Below are 18,428 nucleotides of genomic sequence, written 5' to 3'. Positions count from 1 at the left end.
CAAAACCTACCTGGTTCTTCAGCTTATCTTCAGATAGAACAGAGAATGTTCAGCTAAGAAAAATATCCAGGAGATGAGAAGTTAGTGAATTGTGGAAATGCAAAAGAAATTAATAAATCTTGGGAAATGATCAGAAGGCAGTCAAGAGGAGGCCTGGAAGCCTGGAACAGGGGAACTCCAGAAAGGAAACAGATGCCAGTATTTTCTGGCTACCCATTACATGCTAGGCATTTCTATATCTGCTATCCCACATCATCCACCCAAACATCCTATGAGGTAGGTATCATTTCCCCACTTTCTACATGTCAGGAGACTTGGGCTCTGTAGGGTTAGATAATGTAGCCAAGATCACCCATTTGGCTAAGAGAGTTTGGTCTCCTAAGTGCATACTTTTTCTTATATGCTGCCTTGCTTTCAGCAAAACAGGCTATTAAATTCACTCCCCTGAGTCACAGTGCACATGTTTACAAAAAGCAGGAGGAGGGACAAAAGACAACCTTGTGAATTCCTACGTGTCCATAGGTGCTCTCTGACAGAGGGAGTCTTCGGTTTTTAAAAAAACAGATGTAGAGGCATACAAAGAGAAAACATTAACAAGTACAGAAAAAAACATGCTGGTAAAACTTTTCATGTCTGGCGATTTAACCTTATTTAGTGTTTATTTCCAAATAACACTCATTAAATATACATTTCTGCTAACATATGAAGATGTTTTATTATTGAAAGACAGTGCTTGCCTTCTCTGAATTGTGAAAAGACACCTGCACATACAATTATCACAGAAAAGGAAATACACTTAGAAATGAACAGCAACTTCCTATTTTCAGCTACTGTTACATATGTGCTGGTTTAGCTTAAACAAAGCTGAGTTGAACCTAAACAAAAATGGATCGAAGATATAAATTAATATGTATCTTGCTTTTGATCTATAAAGACTTAAGAGGAATGGTTGCTTAGTGTTCTCCAGATTTTTCATCTACTATTTACTCAATACTTAGTGTGTACTTTTTACCAGCTGAGGCAATCTAGGAAATCCGGAAGAAATAAATATGGTCCCAGTCATATAACTCATGTCTCCCATGAATATATTTGTGGATCCATAAAATTCCCATTTCCTTAAGTAGATAGATGATATATGATTTCCTTCTCCTCAAATAGACTGAATGCTACATATGTAGCCATATGACAAGAGCAGAAATTACTATAAAAATATATTCCTTGAATTTGAGGCAAGAAATAAACAAAATCAAATTCTGAATAGCCAAAACAGAAAAGTAAGATATGGTCTGGAGAAACCAAAACTCTTTAAAAAAAAAATCTGTCATTATAAACATTTGATTTTGGAACTTTTTTCATGTTTAGAAATATTTTGCAAGTCATCTTCCTTGTTCTTAAAACTGTATGTACAATTTACACTAAAATCTTTCGTGCTAACTGCAAACCCAAAGAAAGAATATAAACCTCAACAGTGAAAAATACAGAGATACCAACAGAGATGGTTACACTTACATGATCATTATCCAACATTGAGGCCTGGTATTCACAAAAGCTTGGCTGAAGTGCCCAATACCTTTATCTGGAAACTTGGCCCCCTGACTCACTGAGCTCATAATGCCACAAACTGACTAGTCTTGGGTCACAGTAAGAGCAAAGGGGATGTAAGTCAGGTGTAAACCCCTGATCTTCCTTCATTCACTCCTACTGCCAGCCCATGCCATCACACTGGCTTCCTTGACAGGTGTTTTCAAATTCTGTCCCATTTGTTCTCGCTTCTCTCCCAACCTGTATCAGAGGAGCCACCATCCTATCCCAGAAGCCTAACCTTGCTTCAGAAATTAAATGTTCATAATAGCCAGAGTCTGCTTTTCCTCTGAAATTAGCCTTTTAGAATCCCCAAGGACTCTTCTTGTCACATAAGAGTTATTTTCCCTTTCCATAATAAACGAGCTGATAGTCTTCTGTTTTTTTAAACATTTAACATCAAATGGGTCTTTTGTTGTTTGTTTTTGAAAGATTTTGCTCATTTATTTCGGAGAGAGGGAGAGAACATGAGTAGGGACAGGGGAGAGGGGCAGAGGCAGAGGGAGAGGGACAGGGAGGGAGACCCAAGTAGACTCCATGCCAAATGCAGAGCCCGACACAGGGCTTGATCCCACAACCTGGAGATCATGACCTGAGCAGAAACCGAGTCTGATGCTTAATCAACTGAGCCACCCAGGCATCCCTGAGAGTCTTTTGAAAGCATGTTTATAAAACAAAGAGGCAACCCACGGAATGGAAGAAGATATTTGCAAATGACAGTACAGGCAAAAGGTTGATATCCAGGATCTATAAAGAACTTCTCAAACTCAACACACACAAAACTGATAATCATATGAAAAAAATGGGCAGAGGATATGAACAGACACTTCTCCAATGAAGACATACAAATGGCTATCAGACACATGAAAAAACGTTCACCATCACTAGCCATTAGGGAGATTCAAATTAAAACCACATTGAGATACCACCTTATACCAGTTAGAATGGCCAAAATTAGCAAGACAGGAAACAATGTGTGTTGGAGAGGATGTAGAGAAAGGGGAACCCTCTTACACTGTTGGTGGGAATGCAAGTTGGTGCAGCCTCTTTGGAGAACAGTGTGGAGATTCCTCAAGAAATTAAAAATAGAGCTTCCCTATGACCCTGCAATTGCATTACTGGGTATTTACTCCAAAGATACAGATGTAGTGAAAAGAAGGGCCATCTGTACCCTAATGTTTATAGCAGCAATGGCCACGGTCGCCAAACTGTGGAAAGAACCAAGATGCCCTTCAACAGACGAATGGATAAGGAAGATGTGGTCCACATACACTATGGAGTATTATGCCTCCATCAGAAAGGATGAATACCCAACTTTTGTAGCAACATGGACAGGACTGGAAGAGATTATGCTGAGTGAAATAAGTCAAGCAGAGAGAGTCAATTATCATATGGTTTCACTTATTTGTGGAGCATAACAAATCGCATGGAGGACAAGGGGAGTTAGAGAGGAGAAGGGAGTTGGGGGAGATTGGAAGGGGAGCTGAACCATGAGAGACTATGGACTCTGAAAAACATTCTGAGAGGTTTGAAGCGGCGGGGGGTGGGAGGTTGGGGGAACCAGGTGGTGGGTATTGGGGAGGGCACGTATTGCATGGAGCACTGGGTGTGGTGCAAAAACAATGAATACTGTTACACTGAAAAGAAATTAAAATAAATAAATAAATAAATGCATGTTTATTTCCTGATTTTTAGCGATAAAAAAATCATTTTAGAAAACCTCAATTAAGCTAAGAAAAACTCTTAAAGGAAACCACAGGGGGGTAGTTACTAGTAGAAAGGCACCACAGCAGGCATGTAGAAGCCAGAAGCCAGCTGAGGACTATGAATTCTCAGAAGAAGCAGGGTAAATATCAGATGGACATGGGACTCTGGTACCAACCACTTGTTATACCTATTCCTTTCTCTGCTTCTCATTATCTAGAGCAGGGACACTGCTTTTAGATTAATTAGGTTGAAATCCAGATTTACCACATAATAACCATGAGACCTTGGACAAATTATTTAAATTCAGCATGTGGTACATGGTAGATATATTCAGTAAATGTTAACTGTTAAGTCACAGCAGCAGCATCGCCACCACCATCAGCCCTGTCGCTATTCTCACTCACCCTTCCCAGGCCATTACCGTGCTCCTGGCCCTCTTCTATCAATGGATAGGGTATCAGGGAAATCTTGTTGTCAACGCCTATCGAATGCAAGAAAAAAGCTTTCTCCAAAAGAGGAATTCCTATTTACCTACTTCTCTCCAGCTAATACCTTTACTCCTTCCTTTCACAGCCAAGCTTCTTGAAAGACTAGCCCACATTCACTATTACTGCCATTTTCTTATTTTCAACCGTCTGCAATTACACTTCCAGACAACTGTTTTTAGGGAACCTCTGGGTGCTAAGGTCACCCACAAACCCCTAACAGCACTAAGCACTTTTGATAGTGTTTTCTTTTTTAAACTCTTTATTGGATCTCACACAGCCAGCCACGCTCTCCTGATCTTCCTTCTACCTGTCACTTTTCCTGTGGTGTTCCCCAGGATTAGCCACCTTCTCCCTACCCCCACTTCAGTTTCGAGTGCTTTAAGCTTAGTATCTTGACTTCAGCTACTGCCTACATATAATAATGACTGCCAAACCACTTGCTCTCATATTTTCCTGCCCACCCCCCATCCATCATAAGCCTCTCTCAAGTTCCAGAGCTGTGTTTTCAAGACCCAACTAGATAATCTGAATAGGCATCTCTTGGGGAGCCTGGGTTGTTTGGGCATCTGACTCTTGGTTCTGGCTCAGGTCATGATCTCATGGGTTGGGGGACCGAGCCCTGTGTTGAACTCTGTTTGCACTCATGGGGAGTCTGCTTCAAGATTCTTTCCCTCTGCCCCTCTCCCAACTCATGGGCACATGTTCTACTTCTCTCAAATACATAAATAAATCTTTAAATAGGCATCTCTCACTCAACATGTCCAAAACCAGAACATACCATGCTTATCCGATATGCTCTATCTTGAACGACATTACCGTTTATACCCAACTATCAAAAGTCAGGAATCTTGAAGACATCTTAGTACTCTTCCTCCATCCACATGTTTAACCAAGCCTACCTAAGTATTTCCTAACTGTATTCTTCTTTATGCCCATGAAATGACTTGGTTCAGATTCTCGTGACTTCTCCCGTAAGCTATGACATTAGCCTCTAAATTGGCATTCCTGGCTGCCCTTTCCAATCCATACTCAATAGCACATTATCATGATCTTTCTGAAATATAAACCATGTGAGGCACCTGGCAGGCTCAGTTTGAAAAGCACGTGACTCTTGATCTCAGGGTTGTGAGTCTGAGCCCCAATGTGGAGTGTAGAGATTACTTAAATAAATTAAAAAACTTTAAAAAAATAAAATGAAGTCCAAACTGTGATATGTCACTTTTCGTCTTAAAAATCTTCAGGGATGCCTAGGTAGCTTAGTCAGTTAAGCATCCAACCCTTCGTTTTGGTTTAGGTCATGATCTCATGAGTTCTGAGACTGAGCCCCACATCAGTCTTCATGCTCAGTGGGGAGTCTGCTTGAAAATTCTCTCACTCTGCCCCTCCTCCCACTTGCACATGGTTTCTCTCTTCTCTCTCAAATAAATAAATCTTCAGTGATGCCACATTATCCATAGGCTAAAATCTAAACTCCTCGGTCTGGTGTCCAAGGCCCTCTATATATCTTCACAGCCTCATCTCCTCTATTCTCCAACTATCATTATATTCAGCCATAATCATCATTTCAGGTCCCTAAATAGGTCCCCCTTACTGCCTTTGAAGAAGTTGATCCAAGAAAGGCCTTCCCTCCCCTGTCAATGGCTTACCTATTACACATTCGAAACTCTGCTCAATTATCAGCCCTGCAAAATTCTAGCACTAAATTCCCAGGCACACCATAGGATCTAATACTCATAAACCACATTTACTGCATGCACCTCTGGCAGCACAGATATTACATCTTATCTTTACTTACATATCTGTCTGTCCCACCACACTGAATTCCTTTAGGGGAAGGAACTATGTAAGTTCAAACCATCATTATACCTCTAACATCTGGTCTGAGACCTGCCACATAATGGGCTTCAATAAATGTTTGTTAAATGAATAAATGTTTAATATCCAAGTTTTGTCTCTGGTCATATATTCCCATAGAAACAATGCAGGTAGTTTACACATCAAATTGACCACTGTGGCTTGATCTCAACATTTTACAATTTTCTTGGAAAAATACACTTCATCTCAACAAAGTAGGTTACAGAGGGAACATACCTCAACTCAATGAAGGCCATACATGAAAAACCCACAGCTAACATACACAATGATGAAAAACTGAGAGCTTTTCCTCTAAGGTCAGAAAGAAGACAAGGATGTCCACTCTCACCACTTTTATTCCACATAGTACTGGTAGTCCCATCCACAGCTTATCAGACAACAAAAAATAAATAAAATGCATCCAAATTGATAATAAAGTAGTAAAACTTTCACTACTTGCATGTGACATGATAGTATATATAAAAACCCTAACAATTCCACCAAAAAACTACTAGAACTGACAAATGAATGCAGTAAGGTCACAGAATATACAATCAGTGTACAGAAATCCATTGCATTTCTACACACTAATAATGAAGTAGTAAAAAGAGAAATTAAGAAAACGATCCCATTTACAATTGCACCAAAAATAATAAATTCCTAGGAATAAACTTAACCAAGGAGGTGAAAAACCTGTACTCTGGAAACTATAAAATACTGATGGAAGGAACAGAAGATGACACAAACAAATGGAAAGGTAGTCCATGCTCAGGGACTCGGAGAACCAATATTGTTAAAATATCCATACTACCCAAAGCAATCCACAGGTTTAATACAACCCGAATGAAAATACTAACAGCATTTTTCATAAAACTAAACAAAATAATCCTAAAATTTGTATGGAACCACAAAAGACCCCGAACAGTCAAAACAATTTTTAAAAAGAAGAACAGAACTAACTGGAGGTATGATTTCAAGATATACTACTAAGCTGTAGCAATCAAAATAGTATGGTACTGGCAAAAAAAATAAACACATAAATCAATGGAACAGAATAGGGTGCCCAGAAATAAACCCACAATTAATGTGGTCAATTAATCTTCAGCAAAGGAGGCAAGAATATGCAATGGGAGAAAGACAAATGGTGCTGGGAAAACTGGACAGCTATACGCAAAGTAATGAAACAAACAAAAAAGAATGAAACTAGACCACTTTCTTATACAATACACAAAAATTAACTCAAAATGGCTTGAAGATCTAAATCTGACATCTAAAACCATAAAAATCCCAGAGGAGAACACAGGCAGTAATTTTACCAATACTGGCCATAGCAAATTTTTCTAGATTTGTCTCCTGGGGCAAGGAAAACTAAAGCAAAAATAAACTATTGGGACTACATCAAAATAAAAAGCTCTACACAGCAGAGGAAAGAATCAGCAAAACAAAAGGCAACATACGGAATGGGAGAAGATATTTGCAAATGACATATCTGACTCCACCCCAGAACCCTGGGATTATGACCTGAGCAGAAAGCAGACGCTTAACCGACAGAGCCACCCAGGCACTCTAAATAAATAAAATCTTTAAAAAATAAAGAAACGGGATTCAAATTCAGGACTGTCTGACCCAAAAGCCCATGCTCTTTGCTGAAACTGAATACTATTTTTAATTAGTGAGGGGAAATAATGAAAAAATGTCTTCCAATTAAAATATTTTCTTCTCTAAACTTAGCAAAACAAGATACAGAATTAAACAGTTGGTTTAACATTTCTTCAAGTTCAAATTTGAAGGAACTTATGTGTAAATCACAAATAAAAATTTCTGAAGTAGGGGCACCTGGTTGGCTCAGTGGGTTAAAGCCTCTGCCTTTGGCTCAGGTCATGATCTCAGGGTCCTGGGATGGAGCCCCGTGTTGGGCTCTCTGCTCAGCAGGGAGCCTGCTTCTCTGTCTCTGCCTGCTGCTCTGCCTACTTGTGATCTCTTTCTCTGTGTCAAATAAATAAATAAAATCTTTAAAAAAATTTCTTAAGTAGTACTACAAACAAAGTATCAACATGCCTTTAATAATCCAATGTTTAGGGGCTTTTCTTTTTTTCAATTCTCTTGGCTAAATAAACCCTTCAGAAAAAATTGCATCAAATAATGGAGGAACACCTTCTTTACTCTAAATTTTCTTGTGAGGGGCGCCTGGATAGCTCAGTGGGTTAAATTTTCTTGTGAATTTTCTCAAAATCAAACATCTAATAACCTGAACACGTTTCATGTCTATTAATTACTAGAATAACACAGTAAGAATACTTAAGTAGCTGGGACCAAAGCAATATAATTCTGTATACACAGAACAGAATACAACATATGCATCTGAAGACATCATCAGTTGGTCTCAATGACAACTGGCAATTAACATTTGATTTTTTAATTAAAATATTGTGAGGTTTATATACCAAAATATTAGCAGATGGCAAGAATACAAGCAATTTTTAGATTTTACTCTTACCACTTATCTTTGTTTTCTACAATACCAATTTTGTCATTAAAAATATAAAAATGCCCCAACAAAGATAAACCTAGCCACTTTTTTGAATAACAGAACAAGTCATGTCCCTAAAGAAAGCAATTATTCAACATAAGCATTATAATATTTTATTTTGATAAAAAGCCATACAACTTGTACAAGCATACATGAATCCACTAAAAATAACAGTAGGGATACCCATGCAGCCTCCCTGCATACTGGCAGTGATCTTTAGAATCTGCACCTGTCTCCAGCAGTTTCAGAATTAAAGAGTAAATCCCCTCAGTAGCACAGGCTGACACAGCAGAATATAACTGTAAAAGCATCTCTATTGCCCAAGCAGTTGACCAGCAGAGACACGTGGTCTGTATTTCATTTCACAGTAGCAGGGGTGCTCTTGGTCTTGGTCAGACACCTCCCACAGGTGTTGGTTTATCACTCTTCCTTTTATCATTACTTAAAGACCTCTAAGATACTTTTCACTTTTCTCACTTTCTATTATGCCTAAAACAAGTGTAAAAGTTCTACCTACCTACCACTTCATTTTCAGAGTTTGTTTTACAACGAATCATTACATGGAAAAAGGATGGCAAACACTGGAAAAGTTATAAAGGAAAAAAAAAAAGGTCTCTAATTTTTAGTGGTAGCTGTCCCCAGTTTTAATGACAATGGCACTGTCTTTTCATATTTTAACCACTGTTGGACCTATTCTAACTTGAATGTTCTGCCCAGTTCCTTGCTCATTTACCAAAAAGAGATGGTTTAGTTGGCATGGCAGGCATCCAATAGTGTGAACAAGCCCAATCCTGTTGCCTTGGCTCCTCCATTGTCCTTTCTGAGTTTTATTGGTGACCCAAGTAGGTTTCCCTCTCAAAATCAAGAGCCACAGTTTTACAGTATTAAAAATGCTTTAGGGGCGCCTTGATGGCTTAGCTGGTTAAGCGTCTGCCTTTGCCTCGGGTCATAATCTCAGGGTCCTAGGATGGAGCCCCACATCCGGCTCCCTGCTCATCAGGGAGTCTGCTTCTCCCTCTCCCTCTGCTCCTACCCTGCTGCTCATGCTCACACACTCTCTCTCTCTTTCTCGCTCTCTCTCTCTAATAAATAAATCTTTTTAAAAAATAAAAATTCTTTAAACATACAATAAAAGGTAATTCCCACATATAAAAAACAAATAAACCACTCACTCACAAAAGTAGAGATCTCATTTAAAAGAGTTTGTTTGGGGGGTCTGACAGAGCATACCCCATTTTGGAAATGCTGCTATGTCTTTTCTAGGAGCTTTTAAAAATTACATCTGGATAACTGAACCAAAACCAGTATACTGAGAGGCTTTGTAGCTTTGATTTGCTCTTGTCTCCCCCGTTTCAATACAGGGCTTGGAGATCAAAGACAAACAGATTCAAGAAGAGAGAAGAAACACTTCGTACACCTTACAAAATATATCTTAATCTGCATAGAATACTCAATCTTAAGGTTATTGAAAACTTATAAAAATGCTATTGGGAAAAATACCCCAAATGCAATTAAAAGGTCAAAGTATAGCTTGCTACCTTAAACAAAATACAAAAGTCCAGTCGAAGTTACTTATCTCCATACCTAAATGACACTGCCTTTTTTCTTGGCATACATGCTAAATTAAAATAAAATCTAATTTACTGGCATTTATAAGGTTCTCCTAACCTGTTATATAATTATGTAAGTATTCAGCCTAGAAAGGAAATTTTAAAAAGCCAAGAAGCAGCTAGAAATCACAGTTAAATTTTAGAAGGGTTTTAAGAGTGTTCTTTTAACAATACTTGCTGATCACAGATGCTTTGTGAACTACTCCCTTCAGCTTCATGGGGGGTGCTTCCCATGAAGACCATTATATTTCACAATCTCTACTCCTATCTGTTAACTTCAAAAGAAACCAAGATTTTGGTCACAATGACATTAAAGAAGATGACAATTTCCAAAACCTTTAATAGTTTCAGAAGAAAGTTCACATAAAAAGAAGCAACTTCAGTTGTCTGGGGCCAATTCACAACTCATCTAACAATTCTGAGCTTTTAAAAGCCACTCAATTTTTAAATCATAGCATCTTTTTTCTTACCAAACTACTTCTCTAGAGTGACTTCCATTATGCTGTTAAAAAAAAAATCATAGCAGTCACTGCTATAATTTCCACAAAACATATTAAATGTATTGACACAATATTTAATTGGCGTAATGTTATCTACATTTCTGTATCATAAAAATACTTCTAATAAGTCTCATATAACACTAGTGAAAAATCATGTCACATTCCTCAACGCTATAGAAAAATACTTGACAATGCTCATCACAAACTGGAGATTTAAGTCATGAAGTTTGACTTACAATAGGGTTGTTCCTTTTTATTTTAAACCATTTTTATGCTAGAAATAACCAAAGACTAACTTTTCTCTTGTCCTATATAACAGTTTTTAGAAATGACTGATCAAATAATAGTACTAATAATTTCAATAATTAATATTTGGAACAAAAAAGAATTTTTTGAGATAATTTTGGAATATTTAGTATACAAAAGCTAACAAAGCAGACAATGAATTTCCTTAACCATACTTTAACTACAATATAAAGAAACTTTAGGGGTAATTCCTACCTTTAGAAATATTCCAGAGGAACAAGCTGTTGCTAGATTTACCATTAAGGTGTCTTGGGTTCCGCTTGATAGCCTTTCTCCTTTACCAGAAATAAAACTGCCTTTCTGCAGAAAGCGAGTTAACAACAAAGCCCATGCTGCCAGAGCAAGCCTGGATTTCTAGCAAATGGGGATGAAGCTATTTGCATTTGTTGGTTTAAGGGGAGGAGGTGTGGGAGGAGGGCCTAAGAAGACTGTTAAAGTAATTCCCATATTGTCTGTGGGCTGTATGGACAGTGATCATCAGTCACCTACTCAAACTCCCTTCACTCCTGCCTTCAGAGAAGAACCAAAGGTTACCCTGGGTCAGAGAATCTGGAAAGAAATGAGAAGACATGCAAAATCTAACTGCTAACCCATTGCGTCTGTAGACAAAGTTATCCCCGTTGGACCACACGTCCTAAAAATCAAGACATTTCAAAAGTCTCAAGAGAATTTGTTAAAATATATCATAGAACAGAAACAAGAAAGAAGCTCCAGGCTCTGCTTGCAATTATTGCAATATAATTTAGCTGAAATACTCAAAACAGAGAAAGGACAATTGCTGGGTTTCTTTTTTCTCCAAGATACTTTTTTGCATCACAATAGCCATCTCATTTGCACAAGCAAAACATTTGTTCCAAGCTGTTAGTACCAAAAAGAAAATATCAGCTGTTTTAAATTTCATGGCTTTTGAGTAAGTAATTTGGGTTGATAGCATTTCTATTTCATTTATACTAAACAAGAAGAATACTAAATAAACTAAGTATATTAGTCTATATTTTACCATAAGCTACTTTAAGGGCAAAAATCTAAACAAATGCTTAAGTGTTCATTCAGAAGCCAGTGGGACTGACATCTCTTGAACTTTTTACAGCCTTAATTATTTGTATCTCTTGTTACTTTTGACCCACTATAACATAAAGGAAAAATGCAGTTTTATGTGGTTTTTACTAAATATAACAATCCTATAAAAAGAGAAGAAAAGTTGGTAAAGATACGTTTTAAAAATTATAAAATCTTAATTTTAAAACTTAGAGAAAGGTGAAGCCCAAGTTACAGGAACCACATACAACTCTATGCACATCTGCACAAAAAGCAAAAGCAGCCATAATTTCTTTTGTTTCTTAAAAAAAATGAGAATGAGGTGGGGGTGGGGAATACAGCACTTGTTTATTCAACGGAAGCTTTGAAATGCTTCTCAAAAGACTAACTTTGAAACAGTTCGATACGAAAATGCTCCATAGGAAGGACTTTACGAAATACGGCCACCATATAAAATGACTAGTTTCAATTTTTAAAAAGATTTAAAGTTTAGATTTTAAAATCCACACCCCTAAAATTTTAATTAAAAAAACCCCTAAGCCATAGATATACACCACACACACACACACACACACACCCCACAAAATAAGCCCGCATTCAAAGCAGCAGCTGACAGTGCCCAAGACTTAAAAATCTGTTCGAAACATTTCACTTGAATCTTCAGAAGGAAGTTCCTATTCACACAAATTTTGTCTGAATTACCAACAAAGAAAATCTAATATGCCAGTTTCATCAAACATCATCTAAAGTGTTTTACAAAGTTGTGCAAGAAATGCCATGTTACCTCTGAGTTCCACCTAGAAATTAAAGCTTTTTCGTGAGAGATGGGGGCAGGAAACCCAGTAATTGAAGGATTTTAACAAGAAATGAGTTAAGATAGTCACTGATGGCCTCTAGTACCACTAGACAGGAATGCTTCTTGATTCTAGGTTTTCCCCTCCTCCACAGTTCCCTTTGGAGCAGAGGAATTCCTCTAAACCCTTGGGATCCTGCAACTTTATACTCAAAGCATCTGGAAGTTTGCTGCCCTCCTTCCTGGTCTGTGTGGTCACAATTGCTTAAAAAATTAGGCTACAAGATGACACTTCGCACCAATGTAGGTCATTAATTTATAATCAGTGATGCATGAAGCTAAGTTAAATAAAACTAATTCATTAATGTTTTAGGAATTATGTAACTTCAATTTACATAGTTAACTTTAAAAGTATTTAAGTACCTCTAAAGCCAGGTAGAATGGTTTCCAACGTAGCAATTTATAAACAAAACTTTTTTTTAAGATTTTATTTATTTATTTGACACAGAGAGATCACAAATAGTCAGAGAAGCAGAAACAGAGGGGGAAGCTGACTCCCAGCCAAGCAGAGAGCCCCATGCAGGTCTCGATCCCAGGACCCTGAAATCATGACCTGAGCCAAAGGCAGAGGCTTAACTCACTGAGTCACCCAGACGCCTAAACAACTTTGAATATCCCACAATATGAGAATAAAGTTAGTATTAGGGCAAATTTTTCTAAGAATCCTCTTCTTCTGGGAGCACCTCTGTGGCTCAGTCAGTTAAGCATCTGCCTTTGGCTCAGGCCATGATCTCAGAGCTCCAAAGGGGGTTTGAGCTCCACAGGGGTTTGTAGGGAGCAGGCTTCTCCTTCTCCCTCTGGTTCCCCACCCCCACCCCCAAGCTCTCTCATAAATAAATAAAATCTAAAAAAAAAAAAAAAAAAAATCCTCTGCTTCTGAGTATTTCTAATTTCTCAAGACTAGAAACCTACATTTCTTGTGTTTATAAATAAAATTAAAGAAACAAAATAGTAATCTATTTGTCTAGAAGCTTTCCCAAATAAAGGGAAAATTTAAATATTAAATTTTTTAAAAACCCACACATTGCCTTTAAAATCGTGGTAATTCCAGTTCTGATTCTAAGTTGCTGGATTCCAGGTACTGCTCTTTCATGTATTTAATATGTGGACTTTAATGAGATGACTGGCTATAAATCCTGTAACTATATGTGCCAGAGACAAAACAAGGGCAATGTGAGAAAAAATCAAGAGCTTACAGAGCATTCTTAAATTTCTATCATTTTTTCAGAGAGAACAAAGATATAAAATACAAAGGAGGTAGGGAACAAGTTGAAACAGAAAACAGCAAGATCAGATAAATTCTTCAAGAAGAAAAAAATCTACAATGGGCCTTGTTTTAGTTTACTTGACTCAGCCTTCTTTAAGTTGTCAAGGACATAGTAGCACACATAGTTCTTTCCTTTTTCTCACCAGATACCCTGTACAGGTCTCCAGAATAAATCTGATGAGCAGTGACAGCACCAACCAGAAGTGAGGGACTTTGAAAGATTGTAGGGTCATAACAAGGGCCAAGAAAGGAAAACCTAAATAAACAAGAGGAAAAAAAGACCCGTAGCTTGCTGAATTTTCTACCCAAGGTAAGTTTCCCAGTGAATTTTTCTACCAATAATAAGCATAAAAAGAACTTGGCTGTTTCTGATTATAGAAGTGTTAACACAGGGAGAAAAAAAAATAAACTTCACTATTCTTGAAAAAAAAAAAGCCAGTCAAGCTTTAATAAGTAGTTTTTTTAATGTAAAGTAAAATCAAGTGGCATTCATGGATACCTCATTACATTTCTTTAAGAAGCTATGCAAGTGAATTATCTTTAGTCATTAAGTATTTGAAAAAGCTTTAAGTGTAATATCCTAAAAAATGCTGGAAAAGCAGTTATATAAACATTGAACACCAAACATTTCCAGTGTGTTTAAGAAATATTCAAATGAAAAAAAAAAGAAATATTCAAAATGGACAAAAACAATACAGATTTTTTAAAATTTATGAAATTCAATTCATTAAACATTATTTGTGTGCCTTTTGAAATTATTTAGCTAAGAACCTTATTTTAGACCCTTATATTATATAATATTCAAGCCAATAAAATTAATATTTCTGCACATTGTTAAAGACCATAAATAACATTAAAAAGCAAATGACTGAGAAAATATTACTTTATGACACTACACACCATACACAAAATTAAAACCAAAATGGACTAAAGACCTAAATGTGAGACCTGACACCATAAAAATTCCAGAGGAGAGCACGGGCATAATTTCTCTGACATGAACTTTAGCAATATCTTTCTAGATATTTCTCATGAGACAAGGGAGATAAAAGTAAAAAAAAAAAAAAAAATACTGGGATTACATCAAAATAAAAAGCTTCTACATAGCAAAGGAAACAATCAATAAAACTAAAAGACAACCTACAGAATGAAAGAAGGTGTTTGCAAATGGCATATCCAATATAGGGTTAGTATCCAAAATAAATAAAGAATTGATACAACTCAACACCTACAAAAACAAATAACCCAATTAAAAAATGGGCAGAAGATATGAACAGGCATTTCTCCAAAGAAGACCTCCAGATGCCAACAGACACATGAAAAGATGCTCAGCATCACTCATCATCAAGGAAATGCAAATAAAAACCACAATAAGATACTACCACACACCCGTCAGAATGGCTAAGATCAAAAACATAAGAGACAACAAGTGTTGGTAAGGGTGGAGAAAAAGGAACCACTGTGTACTTTTGGTGGGAATGCAAGCTGGTGTAGCCAGACACTCTGAAAGACAGCAGGGAGGCTCCTCAAAGAGTTAAAAATTGGACTACCCTATGATCTAGTAACCTGTACTACTGAGTACCTGCCCCCAAAATACAAAAACACTAACTCAAAAGGATATATGCACCTTGGGTTTATTGCAGCATTATTTATTCAATAGCCAGATACGGAAGCAGCCCAGGTATCCACTAATAGATAAAAGGATAAAGATGTGGTGTGTATACACACACACACACACACACACACACACACAGCAGAGAGATATTATTCAGCCATAAAAAAGAATGAAATCCTGCCATTTGCAACAATATGGATGGAGCTAGAGAGTATAATGCTAAGTGAAATAAGTCAGAGAAAGACAAATACCATATGATTCACTCATACGTGGATTTAAGGAATAAAACAAATGAGCAAAGGAGAGACAAACCAAGAAACAGACTCTTAACTATAGAAAACAAACTGATGGTTACCAGAGGGGATGTGTGAAATAGGTGAAGGGGATTAAGAGTACATTTATCATAGGGATGCCTGGGTAGCTCAGGCAGTTAAGCATCTAATTTTGGCTCAGATCATGACCTCAGGGTCCTGGGATCAAGTCCTGCATCAGGATCCTCACTCAGTAGAAGGCAGTTTGTCCCTCTCCCTCTGCTCCTCCCCCCTCATGCTTTGTTTCTCTCAAACAAATAAAATCTTTAAAATAAAAAAATAAATTAGAAAAGAGTACACCTATCATGATAAGCACTGAATAATGTACAGATTTATTGGATCACTATATTATGTACCTAAAACCAATATAACACTTTATGTTAACTATACTGTAATTTGAAAAAAAGCAAATGATTAACTTTTTATTTTATTATTTTTTTTTTTTTTACTTTTTGACATTTATTGCTATGTGCAATAAATGAAGCACTCAAAACAAATCAACAAGAGGGGCGCCTGGGTGGCTCAGTGGGTTGAGGCCTCTGCCTTCGGCTAGGGTCATGATCCCAGGGTCCTGGAATCGAGCCCCATGTCGGGCTCTCTGCTCAGCGGGGAGCCTGCTTCCCTTCCTCTCTCTGTCTGCCTCTCTGTCTACTTGTAATCTCTGTCTGTCAAATAAATAAATTCTTTAAAAAAAAATCAACAAGAAAGGAAATGATAAGAAAAAAGGGGGAAATGTAATTCACAGGAATATTATAAAGGGATATTAATGGCCAAGGTACATGGGGAAAAAAAAAAGATCAAATCTAACAATTTAAGAAATGAAAATTTTAAAAACTTTTTTTAAAGATTTTATTCGTCAGAGAGAGAGAAAGAGCACACATAAGCAGGGGGAGCAGCAGGCACAGAGAGAAGCAGGCTCCCCAGAGAGCAAAGAGCCCAGTGCAGACTCTATCCCAGGACCCTGGGATCATGATCTGAGCCAAAGACAGATGCTTAACCAACTGTGCCACCCAGACGTCCCTTAAAAACGTTTTTTTAATTAGCAACAATAATAAGATAATGCCCAAAGATGACCAGAGAAGGAAAAAACCACTTTCACACACCTCTAACAGGAATGGAAATGGGTATTTGTCAACCTAACAAACATATCCCCTAACCCAGCAAACTTATTCTATGGAAACAGAGATATGCAAAGATATATTCATCATATCATCTATGTCAAACAAAATAGAAGTTTGGCTAAATTATGGTATACCCATATGATGTAATACAACACAGAAATATAATTTTGTAGGGATATATTTTACATGGGAACACAATCACCTTGTATCATGAAAAAGTAGGTAAAAAACCAGAATATGCAGAATAATCCATTTTCAAAATAAAAGTAATTATTTTAAAGTACAAATGTAACCTACAGCATGTTCTTGGTTTTTCTTAAAAAAAAGGCCACAGGGATGCCTGGGTGGTTCCCTCATTAAGCATCTGCCTTTGGCTCAAGTCATGATCCCAGAGTCTTGGGATCAAGTCCCACATCAGGCTCCTTGCTCATCGAGGAGCCTGCTTCTCCCTCTGCCAGCCGATCTCCTGCTTGTGCTTGCTTTTGCTCTCTCTCTGGCAAATACATAAATAATACAATCTTTAAAAAATAAATTAACTAAAAATTTAAAAAAATTTTTAAAAAAGCCACAGGTAAAAGCAAAAGTTCCCTTTACCACTCAACACCCCTTTCCAGATATAATTGCTACTACCGATTTGATATATAGCCTTTCAGATCTTGTCTATGTATGAATATACATACATCTACAGGTACATATAGAAATACATATTTGTTTTGACTTAATGGTATTACATCGTATGTATTTTGAGGGGTTGCTTTTTTCACTTAACACATCTTGGAAAGCTTTCTTAGTAAACAGGAATCCTCTCATTCTTCTAAATGGTTCTATATTATTCTAAAGAATAACTATACTGGGGGAACCTGGGTGGCTCAGCGGGTTGAGCCTCTGCCTTCAGCTCGGGTCATGATCCCAGGGTTCTGGGATCAAGCCCCGCATTGGGCTCTCTGCTCGGCAGGGAGCCAGCTTCCCCCTCTCTCTGCCTGCCTCTCTGCCTCTTTGTGATCTCTCTCTCTGTCAAATAAATAAATAAAATCTTTAAAAAAAAAAAAAAAAAGAATAACTATACCACAACTCATTTCAACATTTCTCTATTGACTTGGCCATGTGTGTTCTAAAGCTATATGTATAAGACAAAAAGAAGAAAAAGAAGTATGCAGCCAAATACAAATCAAACTATTGGTCATAGTTATCTCTGCATGCTTTCCTCAGTTTTTCACTTTGAGCATTTATTACTTTTTTACTATTAGAGAAAAACTGTTATACTAAAATAATGAAAAATAATTTTAAAGTAATGTGATTTTAGAATATATCACATTACATCTAAGAAATCATATTTTTATATTATAGCTATCACTTAATGAATGATGAGTGGCCAAAATAAATGTCTTCTCTACTCAGAGAGCATTTCCCCTCTACAGTGAGAACAGCAGTAACCCTATCAATCTATGTGATGAATGTAATGAATAAGCAATGCTTGGAACAAAATAAAAATGAATCATCTATGAAGTATCTTCGGGCGAGTATCAACCAACAATCTTTAACCATACTTTTCCCAGAATCCCAAGATTCTTCTGAGGACTTCTGTGAATCTTTAAAAAACAGAATGTGGCAACAGCAAGCACATCTTTGTTTCTACTCTAACGCTTC

At 37.1% G+C, this 18,428-nt stretch overlaps 1 protein-coding gene across 3 annotated transcripts in view; it reads right to left on the bottom strand.

Annotated features, from left to right (window-relative positions):
- LOC309858108 (sex comb on midleg-like protein 2) overlaps positions 1 to 10,918 on the bottom strand; it is a 36,462-nt gene extending 25,544 nt beyond the window's left edge. Inside the window, exon 1 of one of the 3 annotated variants that reach the window (XM_082750792.1) lies at positions 10,772 to 10,918. The gene's annotated coding sequence lies outside the window, so the exon portion shown is untranslated. Of the gene's footprint in view, positions 1 to 10; positions 54 to 1,509; positions 1,532 to 10,771 lie in introns of those variants that run through there. The other 2 variants (XM_082750795.1, XM_082750793.1) reach the window with 2 other exon arrangements.
- Positions 10,919 to 18,428: the final 7,510 nt, after the last annotated feature.

Source organism: Mustela nivalis (assembly GCF_964662115.1).
Source record: "Mustela nivalis genome assembly, contig: HAP1_SCAFFOLD_1866, whole genome shotgun sequence".
NCBI lineage: Eukaryota > Metazoa > Chordata > Mammalia > Carnivora > Mustelidae > Mustela > Mustela nivalis.
Note: the sequence above shows the minus strand (reverse complement) of the source record. Positions and strands in the feature narration are given on the sequence as shown.